This window comes from Hordeum vulgare, chromosome 4H (genome assembly GCF_904849725.1).
Source record: "Hordeum vulgare subsp. vulgare chromosome 4H, MorexV3_pseudomolecules_assembly, whole genome shotgun sequence".
Classification (NCBI taxonomy): Eukaryota; Viridiplantae; Streptophyta; class Magnoliopsida; order Poales; family Poaceae; genus Hordeum; species Hordeum vulgare.
In genome coordinates, this window is record NC_058521.1 from 505,282,404 (window position 1) to 505,296,800 (window position 14,397).

Sequence of the window (14,397 nt, forward strand, 5' to 3'; positions counted from 1 at the left end):
AATTTCATATCCGAAGTACCTTATTCAAACAAAATAAAATGACGCTCCAAGCAAAACACATATCATGTGGTGAATATAAATATAGCCCCAAGTAAAGTTACGGATGGATTGAACACGAAAGAGGGGATGACTTCCTGAGGCATCCCCAAGCTTGGGCTCTTTGGTGTCCTTGAATATGTCTTTGGGGTGCCTTGGGAATCCCAAGCTTAGTCTCTTGCCACTCCTTGTTCCATAGTCTATCGAAACTATACCCAAAACTTGAAAACTTCACAACACAAAACTTAACGGAACTTCGTGAGATGGGTTAGTATGATAACGAGCAAATCAATCACTTGGGTACTGTCAAAACAAGTCTCATAATTATTTTCACACAATGCCTACTGTATATTATCATTTCCACAATTTATATCACTTAATATAATCTATGGAAACACTAAAACAAGCAAACTATGCATTGAAAACAGAATCTGTCAAAGACAGAACGGTCTGTAATGATCTGAACAATGATCATACTTCTGCACCTCCAAAAATTCTGAAAAATTATTAAAATTAGGGAAATTTGTATAACAATCAGAAGCAGAAATAATCAACCTAAAATCACTCTATGGATAGGAATGAAAAATAATTCGTGAGTGCAAAGTTTTTGTCTTTTTCAACATGATCAAACAACTATCACCCAAACTAATCATAAAAGCTTTACTTGGCACTTTATTGAAACTAAGGCAACAAAACATGATTAATACAGTAGATTAATCATGTGAACACACAAAAACAGTAAGGATACATATTGGGTTGTCTCCCAACAAGCACTTTTCTTTAATGCCTTTCAAGCTAGGCATGATGATTTCAATGATGTTCACATAAAAGATAAGGATTGACACATAATGGAAGCATCATGGAGCATATGACTAGCACATTTAAGTCTAACCCACTTCCAATGCATAGGGATTTTGTGATAAACAATTTATTGGAGCAAGAATCAACTAGCATAGGAAGGAAAAACAAGCATAGCTTCAAAAATTTCAACACATAGAGGGGAAACTTGATATTATTGCAATACATAGAAACATATGTTACTCTCTCATAATAATTTTCAGTAGCATCATGAATGAATTCAACAATATAACCAGAACCTAAAGCATTCTTTTCATGATCCACAAGCATAGAAATTTTACTACTCTCCACATAAGGAAATTGTAAGTGCATCTAGTGCCCATTAGTGATTTTGGTGGTTTGAAGACTTATAGGTTAAGTATCTAATGTGTTTGTGAGTGTACACAGGATCTATAAGTCATTGAGGAGTTTGAGATATTTGAAGAATATCGACCCCTAAAATTATATGTCTTCAGTTGAAGAAATTGGTCTGAAGCTGAAGAAATGAATCGCGAGGAATCTGCGATGAAATTGATATTCCTCATGAAGATACTGATATTGAGAAGTCCGGTGGTTCCTGAAGAAAATCATTCTGAAGAATTTGAAGCATGAAGATTTACACTTTCTGTTTTACCTTCTTCGCATTTGAGTAATAGAAACACCGTACTGTTAAAGGGGGTCGAAGTTACACTATGGAATGAATTTCCTCATGATGCTCAACCCAAGCCTAATCCTATCAAAAGCCTCAAGTGAGGAATATGAGTGAAATGAGGACTCTCACAGTTGAGGGTTCCGACCGTTTCGATAACCATGCCAAGTCACTGGTCTTATCCACTCCAACGGTCATATTATTTAAGGGCATTAGTGTCAAATCATGTCGGGATGCTCCCAGGCTATAAATAGCCACCCCCACAACCACTAGCTGGTTGGCTGCTCCGTTAGAAACTGACACTTGTCATAAGAGCAACCCAAATGCCTCAGAGCCTTCGAGAGTAATTCATCAGGGAGGAAATACATAACCCACCGAAACCACAAACCAAACCTAGTGATTGAGCATCACTGAAGAAGTTGTTCCTGTGTGGGACTGAAGCCTTTTACCTTTGAGGACTGTGCATCCTCCAGACGGTTAGGCGTCATGGTCTAGAGCTTTCCAACAGTCAATTGTGGATCGTCGGGTGACCAAGTTTGTGAGGGTTTGGAAGTCTGCCCTGAAGACTTACCACGAGTGTTGGGCGAGGACTGTGTGTCCTTAGCTCAAGGAGAATACGGTAGGGACTGTGTGTCCCGGGACTGGGTGTCTTTTGGTTTCAATACCAAGCCACTCCAAACCAGATGTACGACTGTCACAGCAGTTGGAACTGGGTCATCAACGACTGTCTTCACTGAGAAACGGGTTCTAATTCCTCAACTCTTTATTTTCCCGTATTATGTGTTGATGACTTTCACTGTGACTGTTTGAAGAATTTGCTGAAGATTTTCTCCAAATTTCCTCAACCCCAAACTCTTCACGTTAGTTGTTTCTCATCTGTTGTCTGTGTGCCTGCTCACTGTGCAATCTGTTTTCACATTCATCACTCTGAAATACTGCTGTTGTGAAACTTTGCACTTCTGATCCTTTACTGTTTCCGCTGTAAGTTAGTCATCAGTGAGGAATTTCCTCAAAAGGAATTTCCTCAGTGATGAAATTCTAAAAATCTCCTATTCACCCCCCTCTAGTCGATATAACGCACTTTCAATTGGTATCAGAGCAAGGTACTCCCTTGTTCTGTGTGATTTTGGTTTAACCACCTGGTGTTTTAGTTATGTCGACTGCAGGCATGTTTAAGGTGACTGCAGCATGTCCTACCTACGAAGGAAAGAACTTTCCCTTCTGGAAGAATAAAATGCAAATGCATCTACAAGCTATTGATAATGATCTCTAGTATATTGTGGAAAATGGTGTCCCCATCATCTCTGCCAGTGTCACTGCGGCTGATGTGAAGAAATTCAAGCAACTCGATTCTCAAGCGAAGAACATCATCTGTGGCCATCTGAGCCCAGGCTAGTTTGGAAGAGTAAGTGCTTTGGGCTCTACAACACTGATCTGGGAGAGACCGTGCAAGGTAAATGAAGGAGTATCAACCCAGCGTGACTCTCGTGTTGATATTCTTCGCAATCTCTTCAATCGCTTCAAGAGACATGACAATGAAAGCTGCCAAGACACCTTTGATCGCCTCACTGACATATCAAATGAACTGCAAGCACTGGGAGCTCGAGACATCACTGATCACGAAGTTGTGAAGAAACTGCTGAGATCTTTGGATTCTTCATTTGACACTTTAGTTCTGATGATTCAAGAAAGACCAGACTACAAGATGCTGGATCCAGCTGATATACTGGAAAGGCTAAATACTCATGAATTCCAGCTGGAAGAAAAGAGAGATCTATATGGACAAAGCTATTCCAGACCACGTGCACTGAAGGCTAGAGCAATTTCCTCATCTGAAGAAGAAGACACAGATGACAACATTTGTGACCCTGAAGAATTTGGACAGGAGCTTGCAATGCTCGTGAGGAAATTCCAGAGATTTACATGATGTGGCCAGTTCGGTAAATCTTCAAGAAGAGACATGAGGAAATCAGAATCTTCATCTGAGGACTACAAGAAACGAACCTGTCACAAGTGCAAGAAATCAGGTCATTACATTGTTGATTGTCCCCGTTCGGGAAAGGAATCAAAGAAGAAGAAATACAAGGATGACAGTTCTGATGACTCGAAGAAGAAGAAGAAATCTTCAAAATCCTCATCTTCAAAGCCCTCACCGCACAAGAAGACTAGTTTCAGAAAGGCTCGGGCACTTATTGGCAAGGAAATGGACTCCGAGGCAGAATCAGAGGAATGTGATGAAGAAGAGGGTTCTAATGAAGACTCAGAATCCGGACAGGCTAGTCTTGCACTGGCAACCGCTTTCGTCAGCAAGTCAATCTTCAATCTTGAAGAAAATGATTGCACCATCCATACTGATGACTATGCTGATGACTTCGCTCCAACCTATTGCTTCATGGCAAAGGGTTCGAAGGTACCAAATAATGCCTCCTCCTCTGATTCAAGTGACTGTGAACCTAATGATTATAAGAAACCCAGTTACAGTAAACTTGCTATCATTGCCACTAAACAACAAACTGCTCTGGAAAAGCTTCAGAAACTGCTAGATAAAAGTGATGATCTGTTGAATGACGAAATGAACCTTACCCAAATCCTCACTGATGACATAAAAAGTCTTCAGTCTAGATGTGATAATCTTCAGGATCGTTATGATACACTCCTCACTGATCATGAGAAGCTTTCCTATGAATTTCTTCAAAGGAAGCTTGATCTTGAGAAGCTGAGGATGTCTCATGATGATCTTCGTATGGAAAATGATTCATTACTAGCTCAACAGATCAGCGTTAGTCAAGTTGAATTTATTCCTCCATGTCTTAAATGAATTGAACGCGAAACTGCTAATTCCTCACGAGAATCATCAAACACTACCATTGCTAAAAATTCTTCAACTGCACCTGTTGTGTCTATTTCCTCACTTGAGGAAAACACAAATGTTACTGATGAAAATGCAGGGTTGAAGGAATTGTACGTGACAGGCATGTACAAAAGCCTCAAGGGACATTAAACCCTTAGTGATGTGCTCAAAAAGCAGATCTTGAACAGGAACCCGAGGAAAGAAGGAATTGCCTTTGAGAGGAAATTAAATGCTGATGGATCTTATTGGAAACCTGAGCAGTATCCCAAAACCTCATGGGTTGCTGCTACTGGGCCTCCTTTTGATCCATCTAATCTAACTGGCTTTTCATGTGAATTATCCTATTCCTCGGATGAGTCATTTGATTCCAACTATAAACTGTTCAAAAATCAATCTGGTGAAGTATTTGCTCGATATGTTGGAACTAACTGTAGGAATGGCCCTCCTCTGAGGAAAATCTGGGTTCCCAAAAGCTGTCTTAAAAATCTTCAGGTGAATATCCTCATGACACCACCACTGAAGAATCTGAACCCCAGATCAAATTCCTCAGGAGGACCAAAGTCTTCAAGAGGATCAAAATCCTCAACTGGTCAAAACTATGCTCGTACCCGTGCTTATGCGTCTAACATGCAGGGAAACTACAAGGAATATGAATATGAGCATTACTCCTCAAATCATTATGTTCATAAATCCTCAAACCAGTCCTCTGCATATTCATATGAGTACTTTAATCCCCCTACTGTTAAGAGAAGTGCATTGGCTTCAATGCCACCTTTCTCATATGGTGCTCGCAGGATGATGAACGCTTTGCCACCCCTTCAGATGTGGATGGTGAAGAAATCAAACTAATCACTTCTGCAGGACATGTCTCCACATGAAAAATCATCATCTGAAGAATTTGCTGGAGACCTGAGGAAATGCTTGATAGGACGCAAGCTAATGATTGATGAAATAGAAATATTTCACACGTCCTTACATTTCTGTTATGATGAAATTACTGATCTGATGAAATTAGTATCATATTCTTCAAATCTGAAGCATATGAGATGGTAAGCTGTACTAATTCATCCGCAGGATGACAAACCCAAGAATACTGAGTGGGTTCTTGATAGTGGCTGCACACATCACATGACTGGTGGTAAAAGCTTACTGATGAATATGCCACTAACTCCGTCACCTCTGAAGCAAATCACATACGCTGACAAAGGTAAAAGCAAGGTATTGGGACTTGGCAAAGTGGCTATTTCCAAGGATAGGCATATGGACAAAGTGATGCTTGTTGAATCCCTTGGTTTTAACCTTATGTCAGTCTCGATGCTTTGTGATCTTGATATGATTGTTATCTTTGGTAGATATAGATGTGTAGTCATCATGGAATCTGACAGATCCAAAGTCTTCGAAGGTGTAAGAAGAGGGGATTTGTACATTGTTGATTTCTCTACATGTCCTCAACCAGCCACTTGCTTACTAGCAAAAACCTCAGAAGGATGGCTGTGGCACCGAAGACTAGGTCATGCAGGCATGAGGAATTTGCACACGCTCGCGAAGAAGAAGCATGTCATTGGCATCGAATCAGTAAAATTCCACAAGGATCATCTCTGCGGTGCTTGTGAATCTGGGAAAATGACCAGATCCAAGCATCCCTCTAAGACTATCATGACCACTACACGTCCATTCGAATTGCTTCATATGGATCTATTTGGACCTACTCACTATGCCACACTAACCAATGCATCATCTTTATATGGCTTCGTAATAGTTGATCATTATTCCAGATATACTTGGGTGCATATCATAGTGTATAAAATTGAAGTGCAGGAAATCTTCAAACGATTTTCTTCAAGGGCCTCGACGAACTTTGGCATCAAGATCAAACATATCAGGAGTGATAATGGAACCGAGTTCAAAACCACTGGTCTTGATGATTATCTTGATGAACTTGGTATTACTCACGAATTGTCTACTCCTTATACTCCTCAGCAGAATGGTGTCGTCGAAAGGAAGAACATGACTCTGGTTGAAATGGCTAGAACTATGCTTGAATAATATAAGACTCCTCGTCGCTTTTGGCCTGAAGCAATCAACACTGCATGCCATATCATCAACAGGCTGTCTCTTGAGGAAGCAATAAAGCTCAAGCCTACTGAAGACATTGTTCCCATTGAGGAAATTGATGAGGAAACGATCCCCATCGCTGATAAAAACCAAGAAGATGCTCCTGAGGAAATTGCACCAGCACCAATTCCTCAGCCCAGACAAAATCCTCAACCAGCTCATCCGAGGATTGCGAACGAAGTAGAACTTGACAAAATCCTCAACGACATCAATGCGCCAGGTCCTCTCACTCGCTCAAAAGTTTCACACTTAGTTAACTTTTGTGGGCACTTTTCCTTTGTATCCATCACAGAACCCTCAAAAGTTGCTGAGGCTTTTCTGGAACCGGAGTGGGTCCAAGCTATGCAAGACGAACTTCTTCAATTCAAGCTGTATGACGTATGGGAGCTCGTCAAACGACCAGATCCTCGCAAGCACAACATCATCGGCACCAAGTGGATTTTCCGAAACAAGCAAGATGAGGACAGTCAAGTGGTGAGGAACAAGGCACGACTTGTAGCCCAAGGCTACACCCAGGTTGAAGGAATAGATTTCGATGAAACTTTTGCACCTGTTGCTAGACTTGAAGCTATTCGAATATTACTTGCTTATGCTAATCATCATAACATCACCTTATATCAAATGGATGTGAAAAGTGCATTCCTTAATGGTAAGCTTGAGGAAGAAGTATATGTTGCTCAGCCTCCAGGTTTTGAGGATCCAAAGAATCCAGACAAAGTCTTCAGACTCAAAAAGGCTCTGTATGGCCTCAAGCAAGCCCCTCGGGCATGGTATGATACATTGAAGGAATTCCTCATGAAGAAAGGCTTCAAACCTGGTTCACTCGATCCAACTCTTTTCACAAAATCCTATGATAATGAGCTGTTTGTATGTCAAATATATGTCGATGATATCATATTTGGCTGTACTGACAAAAGATACAGTGATGAATTTGCCTACTTGATGAGTGAAGAATATCAGATGTCCATGATGGGGGAGCTTAAATTCTTCTTAGGTCTTCAAATTCGTCAACAAAACAATGGAATCTTCATATCACACGAGAAATACCTCAAGGATGTTCTGAGGAAATTCGACATGCACGAATGCAAAGGTGCCAAGACTCCGATGCCTACCAACGGCCACCTCGACACTGATGAAAATGGTAAAGATATCGATCAACAGGTATACCGTTCTATGATTGGCTCCTTATTATATCTATGTGCATCTAGGCCAGATATAATGCTTAGTGTTTGCATGTGTGCACGTTTTCAAGCAAAACCGAAGGAATCACACCATAAGGCTGTGAAACATATTCTTCGATACTTAGCTCACACACCAACACTAGGATTATGGTATCCCAAGGGCTCCAATCTTCATCTGGTAGGGTATTCTGATTCAGACTATGCTGGTGACCATGTGGATCGCAAGTCAACTTCTCGCACATGCCATTTCCTCAGAAGATCACTAGTTTGTTGGTCCTCAAAGAAGCAGAACTGCGTATCACTCTCCACTGCCGAAGCTGAGTACATTGCTGCTGGTTCTTGTTGTGCTCAATTGCTATGGATGAAGCAAACCCTCAAGGACTACGGCATCAACATGAAGAATGTGCCTGTCTACTGTGACAATGAGAGTGCTATCAAGATTGCATACAACCCAGTACAACACTCGAAGACCAAGCATATCCAAATTCGTCATCATTTTCTTCGGGACCATGTCCTCAAGGGCAATATCCTCATCGACCATGTGAAGACTGATGATCAACTAGCAGATATCTTCACTAAGCCCTTGGATGAGAAAAGGTTTTGCAAGTTGCGGTGTGAGCTAAATATCATAGAATCTTCAAATGTTTTGTAAAAACATGCACACATCCTAACACTTATGCAAAGTTGATGACTTAGATGTGCAACACACGATGAATCGATTTTCTTCAATTGATGAAGAATGTCACTCTGAATGTGAAGAAATTAACGAAGAAATTGATTCTCAGGGCCCTATGACAATTGTACGCGGCGTCTGTAATCAACTTTCTTATATGGTGGGTAACGCCACCGCCCAATGTGAAATTCCTCAAGTTGATTTTCTTCAAATGATCAATTTCCTCACAATGCGTTTTTTCTTCAAAACAGTTGTTCTTCATTGTGATGATTTATTACAAAATCTTCAAAAACACTTGATGACTTTCATTTGACTAGATAGACTGTGATTTCTAGTCCTCAACAGCATTCACTTATTGCTATTTCTTCAAGTTGATGTTTGTGCTAAGTGAATGTGATCGGACCCTACTTTCCCTCTATGCTATATTTATCCAGTCTATTCAATTCTTCATATGCGTTCTACTTGAAACTTTGTTCAAAATCCTCACTGCATCCTTGTCAGCTGATGATTTTGTAACGAAAATCCTCAAATCTTCAAAAATTGCTTCTTTAAAGGCACAGTAACTGAACCCCCACTTCCCACGATCGGATAACCACGATCTCCACTATCTACACCGCATCGTACGGGAGCTACACGTGTCCTGCGGAGACGTAGAGGCAGGGGCTATTTGGTCCGACATTCTCGCGCCAACAGTAACTTTTGGCTATAAATATGTACCTATCCCCCTCGGCATCCTCTTCTTCGCCTCATTGCTCTCCTGCCACAGCACACTCCACTGAACCCTAGCACCACCGCTGTTAGTCTCGTCGCCGGTGAGGAAGTGCTTCACTGCCTCAACTTCTCCGTCACCAGAACCACGCCGGAGTCGGACCATCTTCGTCCGCCGCCGCCGTAGACGTCCTCTGTCGCCGAGTTAGGGTGCATTGGACACTCGAACGAAGAGCCTCTCCAACACAACTTTCTGTGTTCTTCGTGCGCACCTTCCAGGGTAAATATATCCCATTTTTACAGCAGATTAGATCTAAAATTTTACATCTTCTATGTGAAATCTGTTTTTCCTCAAGATACGATGTGCACATGATTCCTCAAACACTACCTATCACCACAATCATTGATGAACTATGCTAAGCATCTAAGAGTTTCACGAGATTCCTCAATTGTGCAAATTTTCGGATCTGTACAACTCTGGAACCCAAGAACAGTATGCTTAGGCAAATTCCTCAACCACTGGTTATATTCCTCAAACTGTCAAACTTTTTCATTCTTCTTCAAATCTGAGAACGCATATGACCTCTCCAAGTTCCTCGCAACTATACTCTGTTCACAGGTACACACATGTCAGCTGATGAATCTCTCGGTTCTCATCACATTAACTCATTTGCAACGTTTCTGGAAGAAACTCTTCAAGGCTCATCAGAATCCTCAAGAGTTCAAAATCATCAGCAAAATCCTCAACTGAAGAAAATGGAGGAAGAAAGAAAACAGAAGGGAGGAAAGAAACTTGAGCAAAACACAGCTGCTGATATCCCTGAGGACATTTACTTGGACTATTGCACACCTGATGAAAATGAGACAATGGCCAAGAGAAAGATACGGCTACAGAAGATTGAACGCCGATGGGCGAAGGAATGGAAGGAGTACAGGTTTGTGACTCCCAAATACGCGAAGAAATTCGCTCTAAAGCCTCCTGGCAGAAGGGCCCCACTTGAGGATCATCAAGTAGCACATCCCTCAAGTCTCATGACCATTGATGACTATCCAGATGAGAAAGAAAAGCATCTGGCCAAGCTCAAGAAGTAGGCAGAAGCTGCAGTGAGGAAATTTAATGAATCCTCAGCTGCTGCCTCAGGTACTGCTAATTCCTCAGCTGCAGAAACCTCAGGCTCAGAAATTCCTCAAATGCAGTCTGTGCCATCAAAGTCAAGGGCTCCAAAGCCTCAGGAGAAGTCTGCTCAAGCTTCAGTCACAAAACCCTCAGCACCAAAACCCTCATTAACAAAACCTTCAACACCAAAACCATCATCGCCAAAACCATCAGTACCAATCTCCTCAGCACCAAAATCCTCAGCTCCACCTCCAAAGCCTCAAGAGAGACCAGTACAGAAGCAAGTCGTAAAGCCTACGACCGCCAGCTCCAGCTCCTCACTCCCAGCTGCAACCATCTCAGAGACAAAGTCTTCAACACCACCTGTGAAGACTTTGGTAACTGCTAAACGTGCACCTCTGCCTAGCCCCAGCAAAATCATCACAGTCCCGTCTACATCAGAGGGAAGTGATGAATATGTTGATGAAACTCTGCAAGCCATCATCAGAAACAAGCAAGAAAGAGTAGCTCAAGCATCACGCAGTGCTATTCCTCTGGCCATGGACCCCAAAGTCCTCCTTGACTACATCAATATTTGGTATGAGGACCCAAACACTCCTATTGATGACCTGAAGCTTCCGCCTGGCATCAGTCACATGGTGACCACTTTCATAAATGAAGCCAAGTGGAAAGAAGAGCAGGCCAGACAAGCCAAAGTTGCAAAGATCAAAAAGGAGAAATTCCTCAGGCAGAATCTCCTCAAACTGACTCCTAATGCACTGGTGACAACGCAGGCAGAGCTGCAAAAATTGACTGACAAGTACGCCAAGCTGTCAGATCGCAAAAACCTCAAGAGCAATTTCATCAAGTTGGCCACTAGTGCTGTTGATGACTACAACAAGAGAACCGCACCCCCAGCACCAACTCCTCAGCCCTTGGTTGAGGAGCCAGCAGATGAATCTCCTCAGGAGGAGGAAACTCCTCAAGCTGAGGAAGTACACCAAGAGCGTCGTGTTGATGAACCAGCCATTGAAGAAATCATCATGGAAACTCCAACTGATGAACTTGCTGCCACTGATGAGACTGCTCCTGTTCCAGCTGCTTCATCAAAACAGGCTGATGACTCTGTTCCAGCTGGTACCTCAATACCAGCTGAAGAAACTATAGAAAGAACACCTTCACCAAAAGCTTCAAAGGTGAAGAAGATAATTCCATCTGCATCAGACGTGAAGAAAACAAGGGCTGCTGAAAAGGAAGCCAAGAAGAGAAAAGCCTCCTCAGCTGTAGAAGAAACAGAGGCAAAGCGCCTCAAAGAAATTGAAGAAACTGCTCCTTTGGACCCGGTGCCTCTCAATGTCCCCCCTTCCTATGAGATGGTCGTCATTGATAACCCAGCTACGAAGGCAGATGAGGAAATGAAGGATGTCGCCCCTGAGGAACACACTCACGAGGAAATTCAGATAGACGACATTCCTCAGACAGAAAATGTTCAAGCATCAGCTGCACCAGCTGATGAAACTGCCTCTGCCACAAAGCCAGCTGAGGAAAAACAAGCTAAAAATCCTCAAGCTGGCGAAATTCAACACTCTATGCAGACTCCTCAAGATGAGGAACAGGCTGATCCAACTCCTTCAACTGAGAAAGAAGTAGAAATTCCTTAGCCTGAAGCTCAGCCAGAGCAAGCACCATCTCCTCAGCCTGAAGTACCAGCTGCTGAAATTCCTCACCCTGAGGAAAATGCTGAAGAACATGCACCTGCCCAAGACAATGCATTCATTGTGATTAACCCAGAGACTGCTATGGTTGTCTCCCCCCGATTTCTCAGCAAAATCTTCAGCCAGTTCAGCGTCAGCCATTCTCCAAGCGTCCAAAGTTTCAGAAAGAAAATTTCTTTGAAGAACGCATGTACTTCATCGGAGAGAACCCGTATGACAAGCCTCAAATGAGGCATCTGAAGTTTTGGACAAGGACTCAGATGAGCTACTATGCCTCTGTGCTCTGTGGACAAAACAAGATATTCCAGCACATGCATATTCCTCATGTTGAGCTTGAAGCAATACCTTGCCTAGAGCCAGTCCTCAGTGTACTCCACAATGCAGGTTTGCTCCCAATGTGCTCAGACATATCAGACTGGAACAGCGAGCTTATTCTTCAGTTCTATGCCACTCTTCACATATCTGGCAACCCTGAAGACATCAACACTTGGGTGTTTGACTGGATGTCACAAAACACTCACTACAAGGCTCCTGCTTCTGAACTCCTCAGAGAACTACCCGTACCAATTCCCTCAGATGGGGCTGTGAAACTTTATGGTGAGCGTGAGCTGCCAAATGGAATGATGGAAGTCCTCATGAAGCCTTTGGCTGAAGGCAAATCTTCAAGAACAACCTTCCTCGTCCACGAGCTCAAGTACACACCCCGGTCTGTCTACAGAATCCTCTGCACTGTGCTCGCACCGATCAAAGGCCATGACGATGAAGAAGATGTTGTAGGCCTCATGAAGAATATCCTCTTCAACATCATGCACGGTATTCCTATCAATATCCATGATTTCTTCTTGAGGACTTTGGCCGACAATGCCATGTGCCCCTTTGATCACAAGATATATGCCCCGTGGATCATGAGATTCATCAGGACAAGGACATGCATCAACTTTCACGCTGATTGTCAAAACCATGTTGGTTATATGCCTCCTATCCGGGTCAACAAGAAGACTTTCGAGCCCATTGAAGGAAAAGGAAAAAAATTAGTGACTGAAGAAGGCAGTAGGCCCCTTGATGGCCAGTTCAAAGAGCTAGAAGCTTATTCTTCATGGGACGATACTAAGACTCGTCCAGCAAGCCCCGTTCCTCCTCGCGTGCTGAATACCAGAGAGCTCCTCCTCAGTCTTCACCAGAAGGTGGATCGCAATCACAAATGGGTCAAACGCTAGTTTGGTGCCATTGTGAAAACCCTCACTGAAACACAGAACTCTGTGAATATTAACCATCACTATATGCATGAGGTTTTCGATCGCACCTGGGCTACACTTGCACATCTGAAGACTCAGACTGAGCTTGAAGAAATGAACTTTGAGCGAGACTTTGACTGGTCGTGGCCTCCCAAGAAGAAGTTCATGCCCATTCCAGTGCCAGACCTTGAAGACAGCTCCTTTTCTTCATTCCACACTGCTGAATTTGATGAAGAACAACTCGACACTGCAACCGGCCCAAGGAAGAAGACTACTCCCAAGAAGCATCACAGCTCTTCCTCAACCGCCAAGAAATGAAGTCCTCACGGGTGTTAGTCCTCAGTTTGTCCCCTTTTGTCACTTGATGACAAAGGGGGAGAAACTCGAGAGTTAGTCTTCAAGAGGGATATTTTTGGGGCTTATAAACTATATTTAAGTTACAAACTCTTGGCTCTTCTGAAGTTTTTATGTAATGAGTTGTAACTTAAGCCCGATGGTACTCTGACGCTTTTGAACGTTTTTCTTCGCATGCTTATTCCTCAAGTTTTAATGCACGCATGCTGGAATTCGTCAGATACCATTTGCCATCATGCATCTTCATTTTCTTCATATGATATGTTATATGTATGCATGATTTACAAGACTCAGGGGGAGATCTCCATGATATAAATCATCAATGTGCATTTGCTGTGAAGAGCAAAATCCTCAAGATATGCACATCTTCAGGGGGAGTCTCTCTGAATCTTGTTTTCAAATTCCTCAAATGAGTATTTACACTTCATATTTTTAATCCCTGTTGAAGACTTAACCTAATTGTCATCAACCACCAAAAAGGGGGAGATTGTAAGTGCATCTAGTGCCCCTTAGTGATTTTGGTGGTTTGAAGACTTATAGGTTAAGTATCTAATGTAATTGTGAGTGTACACAGGATCTATAAGTCATTGAGGAGTTTGAGATATTTGAAGAATATTGACCCCTAAAATTATATGTCTTCAGTTGAAGAAATTGGTCTGAAGCTGAAGAAATGAATTCCGAGGAATCTGCGATGAAATTGATATTCCTCATGAAGATACTGATATTGAGAAGTCCGGTGGTTCCTGAAGAAAATCATTCTGAAGAATTTGAAGCATGAAGGTTTACACTTTCTGTTTTACCTTCTTCGCATTTGAGTAATAGGAACACCGTACTGTTAAAGGGGGTCGAAGTTACACTATGGAATGAATTTCCTCATGATGCTTAACCCGAGCCTAATCCTATCAAAAGCCTCAAGTGAGGAATATGAGTGACATGAGGACTCTCAC